We start from the raw sequence: 20,483 nt of genomic DNA, 5'->3' as shown, positions 1-20,483 counted from the left end.
ATGCTTTAAAGTTAGAATTCAACAACACAAATTGCAGAAAACCTACAAACTCATGGAAATTGAATAATGCCCAATTGCACCATTCCTGGGTCGAGGAAGAAATAAAGAAATTAAAGATTTCCTAGAACTCAATGAGAATGAGGACACAACATACCCAAACTTATGGGACGCTTTGAAAGCAGTGCTAAGAGGAAAGTTCATAGCACTCAGTGCCCACATGAAGAAACTGGAGAATAGTCACACTAGAGAATTAACAGCACAACTGAAAGCTCTACAACAAAAAGAAGCCAACACACCCTGGAGGAGTAGACACCAGTAAATAACCAAGTTGAGGATTGAAATCAATAAAGTGGAAACTAGGAAATCAATATAAGGAAGAGTTGCTTTTTCGAGAAAATCAACAAGATAGACAAACCTTTATCCAAACTAACCAAAAGGCAGAGAGAGAACATGAAAATTAATAAAATCAGGAATGAAAAGGGGGACATAACAACAGACACGGAGGAAATCCAGATAATCATCAGGTCATACTTTGAAAACCTGTATTCCTCAAAATTCAGAAATCTAAAGGAAATTGAAAATTTTCTGGATAGATGTCACTTACCAAAATTAAAACAACAACAGATAAGCAACTTAGATAGACTTATAAACTCCTAATGAAATAGAAGTCATCAAATTCTCCCAAGCAAAAACATCCCAGGGCCAGATGGCTTCAGTACAGATTTCTAATAGAAATTCAAGGGACAGCTAATAACAATTATCCACAAAGTATTCTACACAACAGAAGCAGAAGGGTCATTGTCAAACTCTTTTTAAGGGCTTCAATAACTTTGGTACCCAAGCTAAACAAAGACACAAGAAAGAGAGCTGCAGACCAATATCCCTCATGAATACTGATGCAAAAATACTCAATAAAATACTGGCAAATCGAATCCAAGACACATCAGAGAAATCATCCATCACGATCAAGTAGGCTTCATCCCAGGAAGGCAAGGATAGTTCAACATAGGAAAATCCATCAATGTAATCCACCATATAAACAGACTGAGGGAAAAAACCACATGATCATCTCACTAGATGCCGAAAAAAGCCTTTGATAAAATCCAACACCCCTTCATGATAAAGGTCTTGGAAAAATCAGGGATAACAGGAACATACCTTAACATAATAAAAGCAATATACAGCAAGCCGACAGCCAACATCAAATTAAATGGAGAGAAACTCAATGCAATTCCTCTAAAATTGGGGATAAGACATGGCTGTCCACTCCCTCCATACCTCTTCAATATTGTCCTTGAAGTTCTAGCCAGAGCAATAAGACAAACAAAGGAGATCAAGGGAATACAAATCAGAAAGGAAGAAGTCAAATTTTCCACTATTTGCAGATGATATGATAGTCTACATAAGTGACCCTAAAAACTGCCAGGGAACTCCTACAGCTAATAAACACCTTCAGCAAAGTAGGAGGATACCAGGTTAACTCAAAAAAATCAGTAGCCCTATTATACAGATGACAAATGCAGAAAAGAAACAAAGAAACATCACCCTTCACAATATCCATAAGCAACATAAAATATCTTGGGGTAGTACTAATCAAAGAAGTGAAAGACTTGTATCTTAAGAATTGTGTGTCTTTAAAGAAAGAACTTAAAGCAGACACCAGAAAATGGAAGATCTCCCATGTTCTTGGATAGGTAGGATCAACATAGTAAAAATGGCAATCTTGCCAAAAGCAATCTACAGATTCAATGCCATCCCCATCAAAATCCTAACACCATTCTTCACAGACCTTGAAAGAACAATTCTCAACTTTACATGAAAAACAAAAGACCCAGGATAGCCAAAACAACCCTGTACAATAAAGGAACTTCCAGATGCATCACCATCCCCGACTTCAAGCTCTATTATAGAGCTATAGTCCTGAAAACAGCTTGGTATTGGCACAAAAATAGACAGACCAATGTAATAGAGTTGAAAACCCCGATATTAACCCACACACCTATGAACACTTGATTTTGGAAAAAGAATCTAAAGTTATGAAATGGAATAAAGTATCTTCAACAAATGGTGCTGACATAACTGGACACTGGCATATAGAAGACTACAGAGAGATCCATGTCTATCACAATGCACAAAACTTAAGTCCAAAAGGATGAAAGATATCAAAATAAATCCAGCCACACTGAACCTCTTAGAAGAGAAAGTGGGAAATACGCTTGAAGGAATTGGTACAGGAGACCGCTTCATGAACATTACACCAGTAGCACAGACACTGAGAAAGACAATTAATAAATGGGACCTTCTGAAACTGAGAAGCTTCTGTAAGGCAAAGGACACAGCAAGAAAAAACGGCAGCCCACAGAATGGGAAAAGATATTCCACAACCCCACATCTAACAGAGGGCTGATATCCAAAATTTACAAAGAACTCAAGAAGCTAACACCATCAAAACACCAATAATCCAATTAAAAATTGGGGTACAGAACTAAATAGAGAATTCTCAATAGAGGAACCTAAAATGGCTGAAAGACACATAAGAAAGTGCTCAACATCCTTAGTCATCAGGGAAATGCAAATCAAAACAACTCTGAGATACCATCTTACTCCTGTCAGAATGGTCAAAATCAAAATCACCAATGACAGCTTATGTTGGAGAGGATATGGAGAAAGGAGAACACCCTTCCACTCCTGGTGGGAGTGCAAACTTGTACAGCCACTTTGGAAATCAGTATGGCGATTCCTCAGGAAAATGGGAATGAGTCTACCACAAGATCCAGGAATTCCACTCCTAGGCATATACCCAAAAGAAGCACATTCATACAACAAGGACATCTGTTCAGCCCTGTTCAAGCAGCACTATTTGTAATAGCCAGAACCTGGAAGCAACCTAGATGCCCCTCAACTGAAGAATGAATAGAGAAAATGTGGTACATTTACACAATGGCGTACTACTCAGTGGAAAAAACCAATGGAGTCTTGAAATTCACAGGCAAATGGATAGAAATAGAAGAAACCATTCTGAGTGAGGTAACCCAGGCACAAAAAGACAAACATGGTATGTACTCACTCCTATGTGGATTTTAGACATAGAGCAAAGGATTACCAGCCTCCTAGCCATACTGACAGAAAAGCTAGGAAACAAGGAGAACTCTAAGAGAGACATACATGGTACCCCAGAAAAGGAGAAAGGGATAAGATCACCTGAGCAAATTTGGAGCATAGGGGGAGGGGAGAAGGAGCTAGGAGAATGAGAAGGGGAGAAGAGGAGGGCTGAGGAGGACATGAGGGAGCAGGAAGGTTGAGTCAGGGGAGGAATAGAGGAGAGCAAGGTAAGAGATACCATAATAGAGGGAGCCATTATAGGTTTAAAGAGAAATCAGGCACTAGGGAAATGTCTGGAGATCTACAAAGATGACACCAATTAACAATCTAAGCAACAAAGGAGAGGCAACCTTAAATGTCCTCCCCTGATAATGAGATTGATGACTGACTTATATGGCATCCTAGAGCCTTCATCCAGCAGCTGGTGGAAGTAGAAGCAGACACCCACAGCTAAACACTGAACTGAACTGGAATCCAGTTGTAGAGAAGGACGAGTGATGAGCAAAGTGGTCAAGACCAGGCTGGTGAAACCCACAGAAACAACTGATTTGAACAAGGGGGAGCTCTTGGTCCCCAGACTGATAGCTGGGAAACCAGCATAGTTCTGATCCATACCACATGAATGTGGGTGTCAGAGAGGAGACCTCGGAAATCTATGGACTTCTTGCAGTGGATCAGTACTCACCCCTATCGTAGAAGTAATTTTGGGGAGCCCATTCCACATAGAGGGATACTCCCTCATTCTAGACACATTGGGGAGAGCCTATGCCCTACCCCAAAGGATATTACAGACTCTGAAGATCCCCTATGGAAGAACTCACCCTCCCTGGGGAGTAGAATGGGTATTGGATAGTTAGGGTGTTAGTTGCGGGGGGGGGGGGGGGGGGCGGGGGGGCAGGGGAGAAGGTGCCGGAGAGGGAACTGGGAGTGACATGTAAAACAATCTTGTTTCTAATTCAAATAAAAATTGGGGGAAAAAGTTAAAAAAGGAAAATTTACTATTTATAAGTTATTTATTGCACTCATTGGAGTTACTGAGATCCAATTCTTAGTTCTGGAAGGCAAATCTAGGGAGTGGAGTAAGAGAAGGAGAAAGGCAAGCTGGTTTCTCACCAGAATATTGACCACTTTCTAGAGATGGATGGTAGCGATGGATAGCCAAAATGGGAAGTATTTTAAAACCAGTGATAAATGGCTCCTCATTCCTAACAGTGGTTAAAGTAATGGGTGCATGGCCATTGTATTTTACAACAAGCTTTTAAAAACCTCACATAGCCCAGATCACTCTCCAATTCTCTTTGCCCATTAGGCTTGAGATCTTGCCTTAAGTTTCAGAATCTCCCACAGATGTCTCAAATGCCTGGTGCTTAATCAGCTTTACCCTCAGGCTGAATCCTAAAATCCCAATGGAGGCTCTTGAAACTTTAGGGTCCCCTCATGCTGACTTTAGAACCACACAAGAGTCGTCATTGAACCCATCACACTGAATTTAAACTCTAGCTCATTATCATTTCAAGCCATGGAATTCACAGTCCTGCCATGGACCTCGGTGGTCCCGCCACCACCTGCCTCACTGCTCATTGAGGGCAACACCTGGCTCACTCCAACTACTATCAATAACTTGTGGCCAAGAGAAAAAAGATTGAGGGTGAAATTCCTATCAGTTAGCATGAATCTCAGATTTCCAAAACCATCTGGGCTGCAAACATTAACTTCAAAGCCAACCAGCCAAATCATCCCAGGGATCATGTTTCTACTTAATTCACTTTCTGCCTGTGGAATTTCATTGATTTCATTCCTCTGCCAGGTGTCCTTCATCACACAATCAGAGCCTGCTTAGCCACTAAGTCTGAGAAACAGACCTGTGAGTTTCACAATCTGCTCTCCCCCCCCCCCTTAATTCAACAATATCCACAACTTCCAAATCTCTATGCCTTCACTTAGTTTTTTTCAAGGCATGGTCTCGTGGAACCCAGACAGGTCTCAAGCCCACCGTGCACGATCCAAGGATAGCCCTTAAACTTCTGCTCTTGCAGTGTCCACCTCGCAATATTGCCAGTTTGATGCAATGTTGAGGAAGGAAAGCCAGACTTCATGCCTTCAAGGCAAGCACCTACAAAGCTACATTCTCAGCCATAAATACTTTAGAAGATACAATCAGCCCCTGACTCCTTTGGGAGGAATTCTTTTCTTTCACCCAATTTAGAGTTCCAAAACCATAGAAGTTTAATTTTTTTCTACATTTATTTTGAGGCAGTGTCTCACTGTGTAGCCCTAGCTAGCCTCAACTCCATATACAGACCAAGGTTTCCTCAGACTCAGATCTGCCAGCCTCTGCCTCTCTACTGAGACTAAAGGTGTGTGCTACTGTGACTACTAGAGTTTTATTTGGTGGTGGCATCAGGCATCTGATACAGTGCACATGTGAAGCTCAGTACAGTTTTTGGGAGTCTTGTCTCTCCTTCCACCAACTGGGTTCCAGAGATGCAACTCAGGTAGTCACTCTTTGTAGCAAACACCTTTACTTTCATCTCATTGGCCCAAGGCAAACCTAGGCATTTAAAGGGAATAAATGCTGGGTGCCCAATCTCTATAAATGCACATGCTGCCCTCAGAACACCATCATATAACGGCCCCATGAAAGAGATTATCAGAGCCCCCACTTCTGTTCAGTCCTCTAAAGAAACAAGAGTATCACTGAAAAGCAACAGTTATTGCACAATTAACTGTGTGTACTTACAGAAACCAAGAGGCAGATCAAAATCAATACTGAATGAGGGTCAAAGAAACTCGTTCTGTAATCCTTCAGTAAAGCACGGAGTGGAGAAAACAGAGTAAAGACACTTCACTAGAGGAAATGAGTTCCTTACCCAGTCGGGAAAGCTTCCTATGGGCTGCGTACTCATCAAAGACCACCTTGGAAACTAAGAATAAGAAGTCATGCTAGCCTTTTGATTGGCGGGAGAATCTCTCTCTCCTTGCATTGACTGCTAGGGCTCTGTCATTGGCTGCAGGCTTTGTAAAAGGCTTTCACCTGTGCTCCAAGGCCCCAACTGTAAATCATCACCCTCAGGTTGCCATCTGGAAAGGTCCATGATGCTAGCAATATGGTTAATATTTTTATAACATCACACAGTGTTGTTAGCATCATCCTAGAGCTTCTCTGGACAACCTTCTGTTCCTCGTGAGTGAGACTATTTATGGGCTCCATTCTGTCTGAATAATCTGAATATCTGACTTGCTTTTTTTGTGATCCTCCAAGGCAATGCATTTTCTGGTTCTGAATTTTTACAGCAAGATCTTAAAATTGCCTGTGAGGAAATGGATGATGTTTCTGGAATAACTGGTTACATTTACAAAACTACAGAATCTATCAGTGATGGGTGTCCAACAGCACCCAAAATTCCTCTCGTAACTCTGGCATCGGATGAAAGCTGATGGTGTGAGAGTGAAGTCCTTCTCATGAAGGCACCACCCCACCTGACTGGCCTGTGTGAGCGGTAACAGTACTATCCCTGTTTTCCCAAGTGTTTGAAGGAAGGCATCAGAGAGGAGGCTAGAGTTGAGAAGACTGCTGCCTGGTCAGCACAAATTTTAACTGTTTACCTACACTGTCCTACAGCAGTGGTTCTCAGCCTTCCTAATGTTGAGACCCTTTGATATTGTCCTGTTGTCATGACCTCCCAAGCATAAAACTATTTTTGTTGCTATTTCATAACTAATTTTCCTAGAGTTATGAATCATAATGTAAACATCTTTGTTTTCCAAGATCTCAGGCCTCCTTGAAGAGGGTCATTTGGCTCTCAAGGGGGTCAGGACCCATAGGGTGAGAATCCTTCCACTATGGCAAGGAGCCCCTACTTTCCCAGGACACCAAGTCCCAAAGAACACAAAACTTCAGGATGCCAATTCACAACTGAAGGTAGCCTGGCTACCTGAGTTCCATCTCTGAAACCCAGTTGGAAGAAGGAGAGACAAGATCCCCAGAAGAATACTGATCTACACATGTGCACTGTAGCTGGTGCATGACGTCACCACCAAATAAAACTGTAGTAGGCTAAGCCTGGAGGCACACACCTTTAGTCTCAGTAGAGAGGCAGAGGCAGGAAGATCTGTCTGAGTCTGAGGCAACCTTGGTCTCTGTAGGAAGTTTAGGCCAGCTAGGGAAACACAGATGTTTTTGGAAATCCGAGATTCATGCTGACTGACAGGAATTTCACCCTCAATCTTTTATCTCTTGGCCACAAGTTATTGATAGTAGTTGGAGTGAGCCAGGTGTTGCCCTCAATGAGCAGTGAGGCAGGTGGTGGTGGGACCACCGAGGTCCATGGCAGGACCAGTGAGTTCCATGGCTTGAAATGATAATGAGCTAGAGTTTAAATTCAGTGTGATGGGTTCAATGACGACTCTTGTGTGGTCCTAAAGTCAGCATGAGGGGACCCTAAAGTTTCAAGAGCCTCCATTGGGATTTTAGGATTCAGCCTGAGGGTAAAGCTGATTAAGCACCAGGCATTTGAGACATCTGTGGGAGATTCTGAAATTTAAGGCAAGATCTCAAGCCTAATGGGCAAAGAAGATTTTGGAGAGTGATCTGGGCTATGTGAGGTTTTTAAAAGCTTGTTGTAAAATACAATGGCAATTTACCCATTACTTTAACCACTGTTAGGAATGAGGAGCCATTTATCACTGGTTTTAAAATACTTGCCTTTTTGGCTATCCATCGCTACCATCCATCTCTAGAAAGTGGTCAATATTCTAGTGAGAAACTAGCTTGCCTTTCTCCTTCTCTGTGTTAGTATACAATGGAAAGTTTTACTAAACAAATGAACTTGTACAATATTAACTCTATTACTAGTGATTGTGATAACAGCAAAGATGATCATCTAACACACTGAGGAGTCTCCTATGGTCTCTGTCAGGAGTGTGAAGACCTTTTCCTTAGCAGGAAAGATTCCCCTGTAGGTCCCAGTCAACTTTTAATTTGTGGTGCATTTAATTGCACAAATTCAGACAGCCACTATTTCCAGTTTGCTCATCACTCATTTACAGGCAATATAGCTAACACATTATCACCCTGGATGGACTGAAATTACCAGCTGAGGGTCTGGGCTTCAGGCCCAATGATTGTACCATGATTAGGCTGGCCACATGGTGAGTTCTTTTTCTATGTGAATTAAAAAAAAATTAAGGGAAGAGTCCCAGGAAAAATGAAAGTAAAATATGTCATTTTAGTTTTTTGTAGGTAGAGAAGTGGCCCTATATATGAAGACTATTTGCTCTACAGGGATCTGAGGTTTTACCTTGGTTTAAGCACCACTGCCATCTGCATATGTCCCTTCTTGTCATTATTATTATTATTATTATTGTTGTTGTTGTTGTTGTTGTTGTTTTAAATTAGTCACAAGCTTGCTTCACATGTCAATCCCAGCTCCCTCTCCTTCCCCTCCTCCCCAGCTCCCCCACTCCCCAGCCCCTACCCCATCCCCCCTCTGCTCCCCAGGGAGGGTGAGGCCCTCCACAGGGGATCCTCAAAGTCTGTCATACCATCCCAGGCAGGGCCTAGGCCATTCCCCATGTGTCCACACTGAGAGAGCATCCTTCCATGTAGAATAGGCTCCCAAAGTCCATTTGTGTGCCAGGGATAAATACTGGTCTACTACCTGAGAGATCCCATGGATTGCCGAGGTCTCCTCACTGACCACCCACGTTTGGGGGATCTGGATCAGTCCCATGCTGGCCTCTCAGCCATCAGTCAGGGGTCCCTGAGCTCCCCTTTGTTTGGGTCAGCTGTTTCTGTGGATTTCACCAGCCGGGTCGTGAACCCGTTGCTCATCATCCGTCCCTCTCTGAACTGGGTTCCAGGAGATCAGTTCAGTGTTTTAGCTGTGGGTGTCTGCCTCTGCTTCATCAACCACTGGATGAAGGCTCTAGGGTGGCATATAAGGTAGTCATCAATGTCATTATCGAGGAAGGGTATTTAAGTAGTCTCTCCTCTATTACTTAGATGGCCAGTTAGTGTCATCCTTGTAGATCTCTGGAAATCTTCCTAGTTCCAGGTCTCTTTAAACTTATAATGGCTCCCTCTATTATGGTATCTCTTATCTTGCTCTCCTCTATTCTTCCCCCTGACTCAACTTTCCTGCTCCCTTTTGTCTCAGCTTTTGAGAAAATTTATACAGAACACCAAAGTGATAGAACAAAAAATATTTCAAAAAAGTCTGGGAGGCCAGAACAAGACTGATCCAGCCCCCTGAACATGGATGTCAATAAGGAGGCCTCTGCACTCCAGGGAGCCTCTGGTGGTGGATTAGTATTTTTCCCTGGTGCAAGAAGGGACTTTGAGAGCCCATCCCATGTGAAGGGTTACACTCTGGCCCTGGACACATGGGGAAGGGCCCAGGACCAGCACAGGAAGATTTGGTGGACTTTGCAGAGCCCCCGTTGAGGGCCCTACCCTGCCTGGGGAGTGGTGGGTGGATGGGGTGGGGGTGGGGGTGGGGGGAGGGATGGGAGGGGAGGGAGAGGGAGAGGGAGAAGGGACTTACATGTGAAACAAGCTTGTTCCCTAACTAGAACTAATAAATAAATTTTTAAAAAGTGGGGTGCAGAAATAAACAGAGAATTCTCAACAGAGGAATCTGAAATGGCTGAAAGACACTTAAGAAAGTGCTCAAAATCCTTGGCCATCAGAGAAATGCACCTCAAAACAATTCTGAGATCTCCAAAGTCTAAATCATAAATGCATACCTTTTGGAAATGTGATCTAAAAAATTCTTTTTCCAAGTTCCAGGGATCAGACCTATGATTGACTCTTTCTTCCTTCAAAGAGGGGCTGGCAAGATAACTCAGAGGATAGAATTGCTGCCTGTTCTTCAGGGGGCCTGAGTTCAAACCACAGCCCCTACAGTGTGTGGCTCACAACAGCCTGTGACTCCAGCTCTGTGATATCTGATGTACTCTCCAGGCTTCCACAGACATCTACATGCAGACACACACACACACACACACACACACACACACACACACACACACGCTCAACATCTAAAACCAAAGATTTTACACATTAGCTGTTAGTCACTATTCTATTTGTGTAAATCACAATAAAAAAGTCAGTCCTTTTACACGGCATTTTAAATTTTAATGATGTACATCAAAAGTCCTCAACTGATGGGTCACAAACCCAAAGTGGATCACATGTCATTTTTCCTGATTATCAGATATTTACATTACAATTCACAACAGTATCAAAATTACAGTTATGCAGTAGGACTGAAATAATTTTATTGCTGGGAGGCAATCAAAACATAAAGTGTATTATGGAGTCTCAGATTAAGGATTTTTGAGAACCACTGTATAACTAGGCTGTTTTCCCTTTAAGAAAGTATTTACTTCTTGGATACCTGTGTACCAGGTATGTACAGGAGCACTTGGAGGCCAAGAGGGTATCAGATGCCCTGGAGCTGTATGTATATGTAATTATGAGCCTCCATGTGGGTGCTAGGAATTGAACCTTCTCCCTATGACTAGCTCAGATTTCTTTTTTCATATATCCCAGACCCAATTTCCCTAAGGATGGCACCACCCTGAGTGGGCAGACCGCTCCTACAGGCCAATCTGATGGAGTTGTTTTCAATTAAAATTTGCTGGTCCCAGATGACTAATTTGCCCAGATTAAAAAAAACACACACAAAAAAAACACATATAGATTTTTAAGTATGATTAGCTAACACTAAGAATTCTTAAACTGTTTACAGACTTCCAACCAGACAGAAGGAGAACAGTGGTGCATGCTTTTAATTCCTTCACTCAGGAGGCAGGGGGAGGCAGATCTATGAGTTCAAGGCCAGCCTGTCTACAGAGTGAGTTCCAGGACAACAAAGGCTACACTGAGAAACCCTGTCTGGGATGGAGAAGAATCAACAGTCTTCTGACCAGGGGAAGAGACCAGGATCCAGGCTTGACATCTTCTCCCGATAGACTTTGTCAAAGGCTTCACTTTGAGCCACAGTGAACTGATTCTTCCAGTCCCCACAAATGCCTGTCAAACACAGAAGGAAAAGTACCAGGAAAATGAGAAAAACATCTCTCTTATACAGCCAAGTCTGTCACACTCTCACCTCAACAATCCAGTTGGTATTTAATAGAGAACAAAATGAGTCATCTTACAACTTTCTGCTCAAACTGTCATCTGTCGAAATGACATTAGCACAAAGGGACAGGACTGGAGATGATTTCAGTTTGGTGGATGTGAGCACCAGAAAGATCACAGAGAAAGCCCTAGTCTTGAACCTTTGAAGGAACCTGAGGAAGTTCTCAAAACTGAATTTCCATCCACCACCCACAAGGGAAAAATGGCAACCACGTGAGAGAGTAGCCGCTTATAGAATAGGCTCCAAGAGTTAGTGTCTTTAAACTATTTTTCCAACAAAGGTTGTATTAAAGTTAAGGGAAGGTTTTTTTAATATATATATTTTTTATTTATTAGTTCTAGTTAGGGAACAAGCATGTTTCACATGTAAGTCCCTTCTCCCTCTCCCTCCCCTCACCCCATCCCTCTCCCCCACCCCCAGCCCACCCCCCACTCCATCCACCCACCACTCCCCAGGCAGGGTAGGGCCCTCAACGGGGGCTCTGCCAAGTCCACCAAATCTTCCTGTGCTGGTTCTGGGCCCTTCCCCATGTGTCCAGGGCCAGAGTGAAACCCTTCACGTGAGATGGGCTCTCAAAGTCCCTTCTTGTACCAGGGAAAAATGCTAATCCTCCACCAGAGGCTCCCTGGAGTGCAGAGGCCTCCTTATTGACATCCATGTTCAGGGGGCTGGATCAGGCTTGTACTGGCCTCCCCGACAGCATCTGGGGTCAATGTGCTCTCAAGTTAAGGGAAGTTTTACACAATGCTATGATCAGAAAAAAATTTTTCCGCTAGAGAAATTAATATACTCTCCAACACATTTCTCCATGTGGGATTTTTTGTATAATTTCCACTGAAATGTGTAGATAATCCACTGACACAAACACCTCCTAATACTGTTACATTTTAGTCAATAGGAACCATCAAAAGCCCCCTATCCTGGATCCCAAAATATCAGCAACATACTCTCTATATCTACAATTATTTTTATTTTATGAATGTCACATAAATATGCTCTGTATCATTTTAAGCTGTTGACTTTTGTCACTCAGCATAAAGTCACTGGAATCCACCCAAGTCAGTGCATGCGTGGATAGATTCTTTTACTGACGAATGTCATTCTATCTATCATATAGACACATGGATGTTTACATATGTCATCGGTTGTAATCCCACAAAACCCTCTGAATTGGAAAGTCTTGCTACTGTGACTGTATCTCTGGTCTCTTACAGACTTGGACACTGTCACTGAGACTGAATGGTCCAGGTGTACAGACAGGACTTGTCCATTGCCCAGGCAGAGCCACGGGTCACGGGTACCTCGCATTCTTCCTCTGCTTAAATGTGGATGTAAGCATCTCAATAACGGATTTGTGGGCAGACTCTTCTGATAGAACATGATAGAACATGATGCCAACTTCCAAGAACATCCAAACCCATGCCTCATGCTTTATGCAAACATTGAAAACCTTCCCATTACTACAACACAACCTTGGTGCTCTAACTCTCTCACCCTTTCTCAGCAATGGTATATTGAAGACGGTGTCATCTTTTGGATGTTTTATCGTAATACTGTTGGACATCCTATTATCCTTCATGACTGAAAAGGATGAATTTTGTATAACAGAATCAAGTTGTTCTGGACTCAGATGTGTGCCCAAAAATTGACACAGTTTTTGCATGTTGCCTCTAAGGTCCTGTGGGTGGAAAAGAAGGGATGAGAAGAGTAGAAACAAGCACTGATGCAGACAGAGCCCTTGAGTTCTCGTCAAGGTAAATATTCCTTGTTGTGTGACATAATATTGTGTTTCAAACATCCTACATCCTGTATTTTATATATAATATATACTAATATATAAAAAGATAATATACAATATAAATTTATAATATACATTTATATTGTTTATTAAATAATATTATGCATTTACTATACAGAAATGTACTATATAGTATGATATAAAATAAAATTTATGATAAATTTATAATATATAACGTTTAATGTAATATATATATATATATATATATATATATATATATGGGATTGAATCCAGGTCGTCTGGATTAACCACTTGACTTCTCCAGCCCCAACATCAACAGTTTTCATACTCTGTCTTACATAGTGAAAGGATAAAAGAGCTGTGAAAAGAAAACCCATTTCTTCATCAAGTCTGACTGCCAGCCCCAGATTGAAGAAAAAGTTTAGTGTGTGTGTGTGTGCGCGCGTGCGCGCGCGTGCGCGTGTGTGTGTGTGTGTGTGTGTGTGTGTGTGTGTGTGTGTGCTGTGTGTGTGTGTTTGTGTGTGTGTGTTTGTGTGTGTGTGTGGCTGTGGTATGGGTCTGTGGTGTGTATGTGTGGTATGTGTGTATGTGGCATGTGTGGTGTGTGTGTGTTTAGGTATGTTGTGTGTATAGGTATGTTGTGTGTGTAGATGGTGTGTGTGTGTGTGTGGTGTGTGTGTAGGTATGTTGTGTGTATAGATATGCTGTGTGTGTAGGTGGGGAGTGTGTATGTGTATGTATGTATCTAGGTGTGTGTGTATGTGTGTATCTAGATGTGTGTGTTTTTGTGTGTAGGTGTGTGTGTATGCGGTGTGTGGTGTGTAGGTGTTGTGGTGTGTCTAGCTCTGTGTGTGTGTGTGTGTGTGTGTGTGTGTGTGTGTGTGGTGTGTGTAGGTGTGTGTGTGTGTGTGTGTGTGTAGGTGTATGTGGTGTGTGGTATGTGGTGTGTGGTGTGTAGGTGTTGTGTGGTGTGTGTGTGTAGGTTTGTGTGTCTCGCTGTGTGTGTATGGTGTGTGTGTGTGGTGTGTGTGTGTGTGTGTGGTGTGTGTGTATGTGGTGTGTAGGTGTGTAGGTGTCCAAGGAGTTCAAAAGAGGGCATCAGATTCCCTGAAGCAGTTGTCATCTAAGTGACGTGGGTTTGGGAACCAAACTCAGGTCCTCAAGAAGAGCAGCAAATGCTCTCATCTGCTGAGCCAACGTCAATCCCGTGGCTTTTCCTCTTCCAACAAAAACTGAGTCTACGTAACGTGGGGTTTCCTTATGAGTTTCTAGCCATGCATCTCACTGCGCTGAGCTCCTCCTCACCATTCTTTGCTGTCCACCTCACTTTGTCCCGTGGGTCCTTCCCCTCAACTCCACAGTCCATCTTCTGCTTCTCACTGTGTCCCCCGCACACTGCTAATCTAGATTCCATAAAACACCTGGAATACTTTTTCTGCTCCTCCCCATTGCACTCATCACTAACCTTCATTCTCAAGTTCTCATTGGCAAATTTTATTAGAAAAACCAAGGCTCAGGAAACCAAGTGGATGTAAATTTGGTTGAAAAGTGTAGGTGGGAAATAGACAGGCACTTTCTGAAAACACTGCATACCGCAAAAAGTCATCAGAATCTCAGGGGTCACTGGATTACATCAGCAATAGAAGTGCATTTGAAAAAGAAAGGAGTTATATGAAAAAAACACTACTGTTTGGGGCTCTGGAATTGCTGGATATAATATAGGTTACGATGGCAGCATTCCTCCCGGCCAGTTCCTTCATTCTGACTTAGAACTTGAGCCTGGTACAGTCTCTGAAAGTCTATATGAAAGGTCCAATAGTCCCTTTGATTGTCCCTGGGCCCCAGTTTGAAGGTATGGAGGTGCTTCCATCAAATGTGTTGTGTGGTCAGGTTGTCAGAGTAGGATCCACTGTGACAGCTTCCATGAGCTAACAACACTGAGCTTGAAACCAGACCATGTGCCAGGCTAGTATCCTGAAGAGAAGCCATCAGATTCTTAAAGTAAAACTGAAAGAATAGTTAGGCCAGGTGTTGGTGGTGCACACCTTTAATCCCAGCACTTGGGAGGCAAAGGCAGGCAGATGTCTGTGAGTTCGAGACCAGCCTGGTCTCCAGAGCGAGTGCCAGGATAGGCTCCAAAGCTACACAGAGAAACCCTGTCTCGACAAACCAGAAAAAAAAAATAGTTAGGCAAAGCATGTATCTTCAATAAGGCATGGCTAACACTTCTCATCCACACATTGCCCGTGCCCATGCCACAAGAGCAACGAGGGACAACTGAAGTTCCAGGTGTCAGCCGGCCAGAAAAGAATTCTCTGATGGGCCAGCCTTGTTTAGGCAGGGCCACAGGACTGCAGACCTTGGAATGTCTTTTGCTTCTGCTGTGCCTTTAAATGTGGGCTGCAGCTCTCTTTCTCTGGTATCTCCCATGGTGTGAGCGCATGTGGGGAGATCTCCACTGCCTGTAATTACCACGTGTTTACTTTTGGAAACAACCCATTCTACTGGGAATTTTTACCTGAGGATTGTCAAGAAGATGACACCTGCCTAAGCTAGATCGTCTAACTTGATAATAATAATGATGATGATGATAGTTCATACAGAGTTTTGATGAATAAAAATGAATACAAGGATTTGCTTCACAGCCAGTATCTATCTGTGAGTTTCACCTAAGGAGCTTCATGGATCGTAGCTCAATTGGAGGGTTAGCCATTGAGTCCCAGTATCTCAGCTGGTTTAAATTCTTTTAACCTCAGTGTTGGGAGAAGTGTTCACAGGTCTCAGAGTGCATCACAAGCTGAAACAAAGCTTTGGAAATAGCAAAGTTAGACTAAGGTGTCTTTGTTAAATGACTTTAACGTGAAAAACCCAAGAAAACAATCTCAAGTTTTAGAAAGGCACATAGTTAAATGTGGAACTCTTTAAAGTCAGAGAACAAGAACAAAGCAAACAAACTATTACTGGTTGACATAATCTCCTTGCTAGGTTTGGCTGATGGCCAAAGGTGATCTCTTGCCTCACGTGTGTGTGTGTGTGTGTGTTTGTGTGTGATGAACAGATGTGTACTCTAAAGAATTAAATTAGAGCTGGCTGATTCTTTTTCATTTATGAAATTTCAGGTTTGTGATTCCTTCAAGATTTCTTATAACGTTACCTTTCAAGGTAAGTAAATAAAGTAATTGGCCCTTTGTAACTGCAAAATGCAGTCTGCCAGTAAAAGACCTGACAAGAACACCTTCCTTGCCCAAAATGGTAATCTGTAACAAGTTGCTTGGGCATGAATGTTTGTGGTATCTTGGGGTAATTTGTTTTTCACCTGTAAGAAATAAAATGTTTAATCACGTGAGGGAGATGAAACACATGTTTTCACCTGTAATCATTCACTTGAGAAATGGAACGCAATTATTGTTCTACCAGAAAGGCTCTGTTGGAGTAGAAAAGCTAAGAAAAAACTTGAGAGTACACAGAGAGAGGTTTAGGAGAACAGTGAGTCACAGGGTGGGTTAGAACTTGTTGAGGTTAAGTAGGCAATGAAAGGCTAGGTTTACACACCTTCCCTGTTTGCGTTTGATTTACTGTTGCCATGGTAAAATACAGACCAGTAACAACCTGGGGGACGAGGGGTTTACCCAGTCATGGGTTTTGAGCATCCCTGAGGGAATCCAGGACAGGATCTTCAGGCAGGAACTGAAGAAGAGGCCACAGAGGAATGCTTCTTACTAACTTGCTCCCTCTGGCTTGCTCAGCTAACATTTTAAACAACCCAAGCCCACCTGCCTATGGATCTAGTGCTCAGAGTGGCTCAGCTCCCCTACATTAATCATTAATCAAGAAAATGCTCCCACAGACATCCAGTGGAGGCATTTTCTCCATTCATAGTACCTTTCCCAATTGTGTCAATTTGACAACGGATGTTAACTGTGACAGTCTCCTTCTTGCTTACTTTATTGTTTGTCCTAGGTAACTAGAACTGAAAGGAAAAAGGCAGATATGTGGAATACAGGAAGACTGGTAATAGAGAATTACCCTCTTTAGCTCCTCATAGGACATTAGTAGGAAGTTCTCTGTGTTTCTTCTTGTCAGCCATCCAAGGGTGTGATCAAACCAAGATCCATAAATCACTATGGAGATAAGAGAAAGAAGTGATGACTGAACTTGGCACCTCATGAATATTTATTCCTGATTATAAGTTACTATTTACTTTGAGGAAGGTAAGGGATGTCAGGTTTCTCCCTCTAGAGGCCAACCATACAATCATGACATTGGTTAAGATAGCTCACAGTTGGTTCCTTTAGAGGGAAAAAATGTACACGATTACTACCTACAGTTTTAAAAGTTTTTTAAAAGCTTTATCTCTTGGAATGGGAATTACAGATGGTTGTAAGCCACCACATATGTTCTGGGAACTTAACATGGGTCGTCTGAAAAGATACAAAGTGTGCTTACCCACTGAACCATATCTTCTGTCCTGCCTCTTTGAACTTCTAAACTAGAACTAGAAAAGTGTTTAAAAACAGCAGGATAAAATCCAAATACCTGCAAGAGTTGTTTTGTGTAGCAATCATATATGCATTAAATAGTAAGTCATCATGAAGAAAATACCAAGAATTAATGATAATACATGTATTAATACTTAAGAATGCATGAATCATGTTATGATTGGCCCATGGTTTCTGGTCAGGATCTATGGGTATAGTGTCAGAGGTCTGCCTGCTGTGTTAGGGGTCTGTCTGACTCAACATAGAGAGACCACTTCCTGCTTGTAGCTGGGTTGTTCCCTGATTGGCTAACAGACTGAATGCAGTTACTGAGAGTCTGGTTGAAGCCACACATGAGTCAACATAGGATTGGGGCGGGGGGGGGGGTAAGTATGGGGTAGTAGTATTAGCAAACTGGCCCCTTGGAAAAAACAACTGGCCCTGGTCCCTTCAGAGTAAATTTGATCCCTGAAACCCACATTGTTAAAGACTGACTCCCACAAGTTGTCATCAGAATCCACACACGCACTGCAGTAAGTGTGCAACCCCATATATATAAACACACTAAATGAATGAATGTAGTATCTGAAAACAATTGATTGAAAAAGAAAAATAAAGGACACATGATAATTCATACCTGTATGGTATATCATACAAGAGTTGATTTTCTAAATGAAAAATACATTAAATGAAAATCAGATTACATCTGGCTGTCCATAAAATTCTTGATATTGCAATGAGTAAAAATTAGTATTTTTTAATTAGTAATTTATTTTTATTTTATGAGCATTGATTTTTTTTTGGCCTACACATGTCTGTATGAGGCTGTCAGATCCTTTGGAATTAAAGTTACAGACAGTTGTGATCTGCCATGTGGGTGCTGAGAATTGAACCCTGGTTTTCTTGAAGAACCACCAATGTTCTTAAACACTGAGCCATCTCTCTGGCCCCAACACACTGAGTAACATTTTGAAACATTTATTTCTATCATTTTAAATTACACTCATATCTGTGTACGGGTTTGTACAAAATGGCTGCAGTGTTTAGAGATGACAGAAGAGGGCCCTAGACTCCTGAATCTGGGGTTCCAAGCAGTTGAGAGCAACCTGACATGGAACCTGGGAACCAATGTTGGACAAATGCAAGAGAAGTAAACAATCTTCACAGCTAAATCATCCTTCTGAAGCCCACACTGAGCAAATTTTAAACACGTGTGACCCACAGAGTTAGTTTTTAAACATGCAGCGCAGATCTCTGGCCTTGCTTTGATTTCAAGACACAAAATTGGTGGTCCAGTTTCCACTTACAGTCACCACAGATAAAGTCATGAAGATGTTCATCAAATGTCTTTTCATTCTTTAAAATAGGCGATTGTTTATTTAAATGATAAGAAGATGTAACAACATCTCTTGGATTCCTGATGACATAAATAATCTAAAAGAGAGAAAGAGACTTTATAAGAATGTCTATCTATCTTTATTTCAGCATTGCATATTTCTGCACAATGTAAACCAAACTGCTGAAGTCTTTACATGTGGAGGCCAAATAATGACATGCATCTTTCCCTACAACCATGAGTGTCTAAGTGTAAGGTTCCCTTCCTCCATTTCCCTAACTCTGAGATGAAAGATGCTAAGTTGATCTTCCGTCTGGGGAAGATTAGTTAGCTGCCACAGGCATGCATGGTTCAGTGTTATAAGAAAAGTTGAGGAGCTACAGAAATGTTTCAGTGGTTAAAGCAGTGGGTCTCAACCTGGAGTCCCCTGAGATCATCAGAGCACACAGATATTTCTATTATTATTCACAACAGTAGCTAAATTATAGCTATGAAGTGGCAATGAAAATAAATTTATATCCGGGGGTCATCACAACATGAGGAAATGGATGAAAGGGCCTCAGCATTAGGAAGGTTGAAAACCAAGGGCTTAAAATGTTTGCTGCAACAAAAAATGAATATTGGAGTTAGATCCTCAGGAACCCTCACTTGATGGCTATTCCTTTTTTTTAAGATTTTATTTATTTAATATGTATACAATATTCTGTTTCCATGTATATCTGCACACCAGAAGAGGGCACCAGATCTCAAAACGGATGGTTGTGAGCCACCATGTGGTTGCTGGGAATTGATCTCAGGACCTCTGAAGAGCAGTCGGTGCTCTTAACCTCTGAGCCATCTCTCCAGCCCCCAGCTATTCCTTTTTTAAATCATTTTTATATGAATTAGAAACAAGATTGTTTTACATGACAATCCCAGTTCCCTTCTCCCTCCCGTCCTCCCATACCACCACCCCCAATTAAAACACGATCTATCACATGTCCTTTCTGCTCCCCCTGGATGGTGAGGTCTTCCATAGGGGGTCATCAGAGTCTATCGTATCCTTTGGGACAGGGCCTAGGCCCACCCCGGTGTGTCTTGGCTCAGGGAGTATTCCTCTATGTGGAATGGGCTCCCAAAGTCCACACCTATGCTAGGGATAAGTACTGAACAGGGGGTCCCATAGATGTCCGAGGTTTCTTCACTGAAACCTATGTTCCTGGGGTCTGGATCAGTCCCATGCTGGTATCCCAGCTATCTGTCTGGGGAGCAAGAGTTCTCCGATGTTCAGGTCAGCTGTTTCTGTGGGTTTCACCAGCCTGGTCTGGACCCCTTTGCTCTTCACTCGTCCTTCTCTGCAACTGGATTCCAGTTCAGTTCAGTGATTAGCTGAGGGTGTCTGCTTCTACTTCCACCAGCTGCTGGATGAGGGCTATCAGGTGGCATAGAAGTCAGTCATCAATCTCATTATCAGGGGAGGCATTTAAGGTAGACTCTCCTCTGTTGCTTAGATTGTTAGCTGGTGTCATCTTGTAGACATCCAGACATTTCCCTAGTGCCTGATTTCTCTGTAAACTAAAATGTCTCCCTCTATTATGGTATCTCCATTCTTGTTATCATCTATTCTTCACCTGACTCAACCTTTCTGCTCCCTCATGTCCTCTGCATCCCAATCCAAT

This window comes from Cricetulus griseus, chromosome 9, assembly GCF_003668045.3.
Source record: "Cricetulus griseus strain 17A/GY chromosome 9, alternate assembly CriGri-PICRH-1.0, whole genome shotgun sequence".
In the NCBI taxonomy this organism is placed as follows: domain Eukaryota; kingdom Metazoa; phylum Chordata; class Mammalia; order Rodentia; family Cricetidae; genus Cricetulus; species Cricetulus griseus.
The sequence above is the reverse complement of the archived record's forward strand: the minus strand, read 5'-3'. Positions refer to the sequence as shown.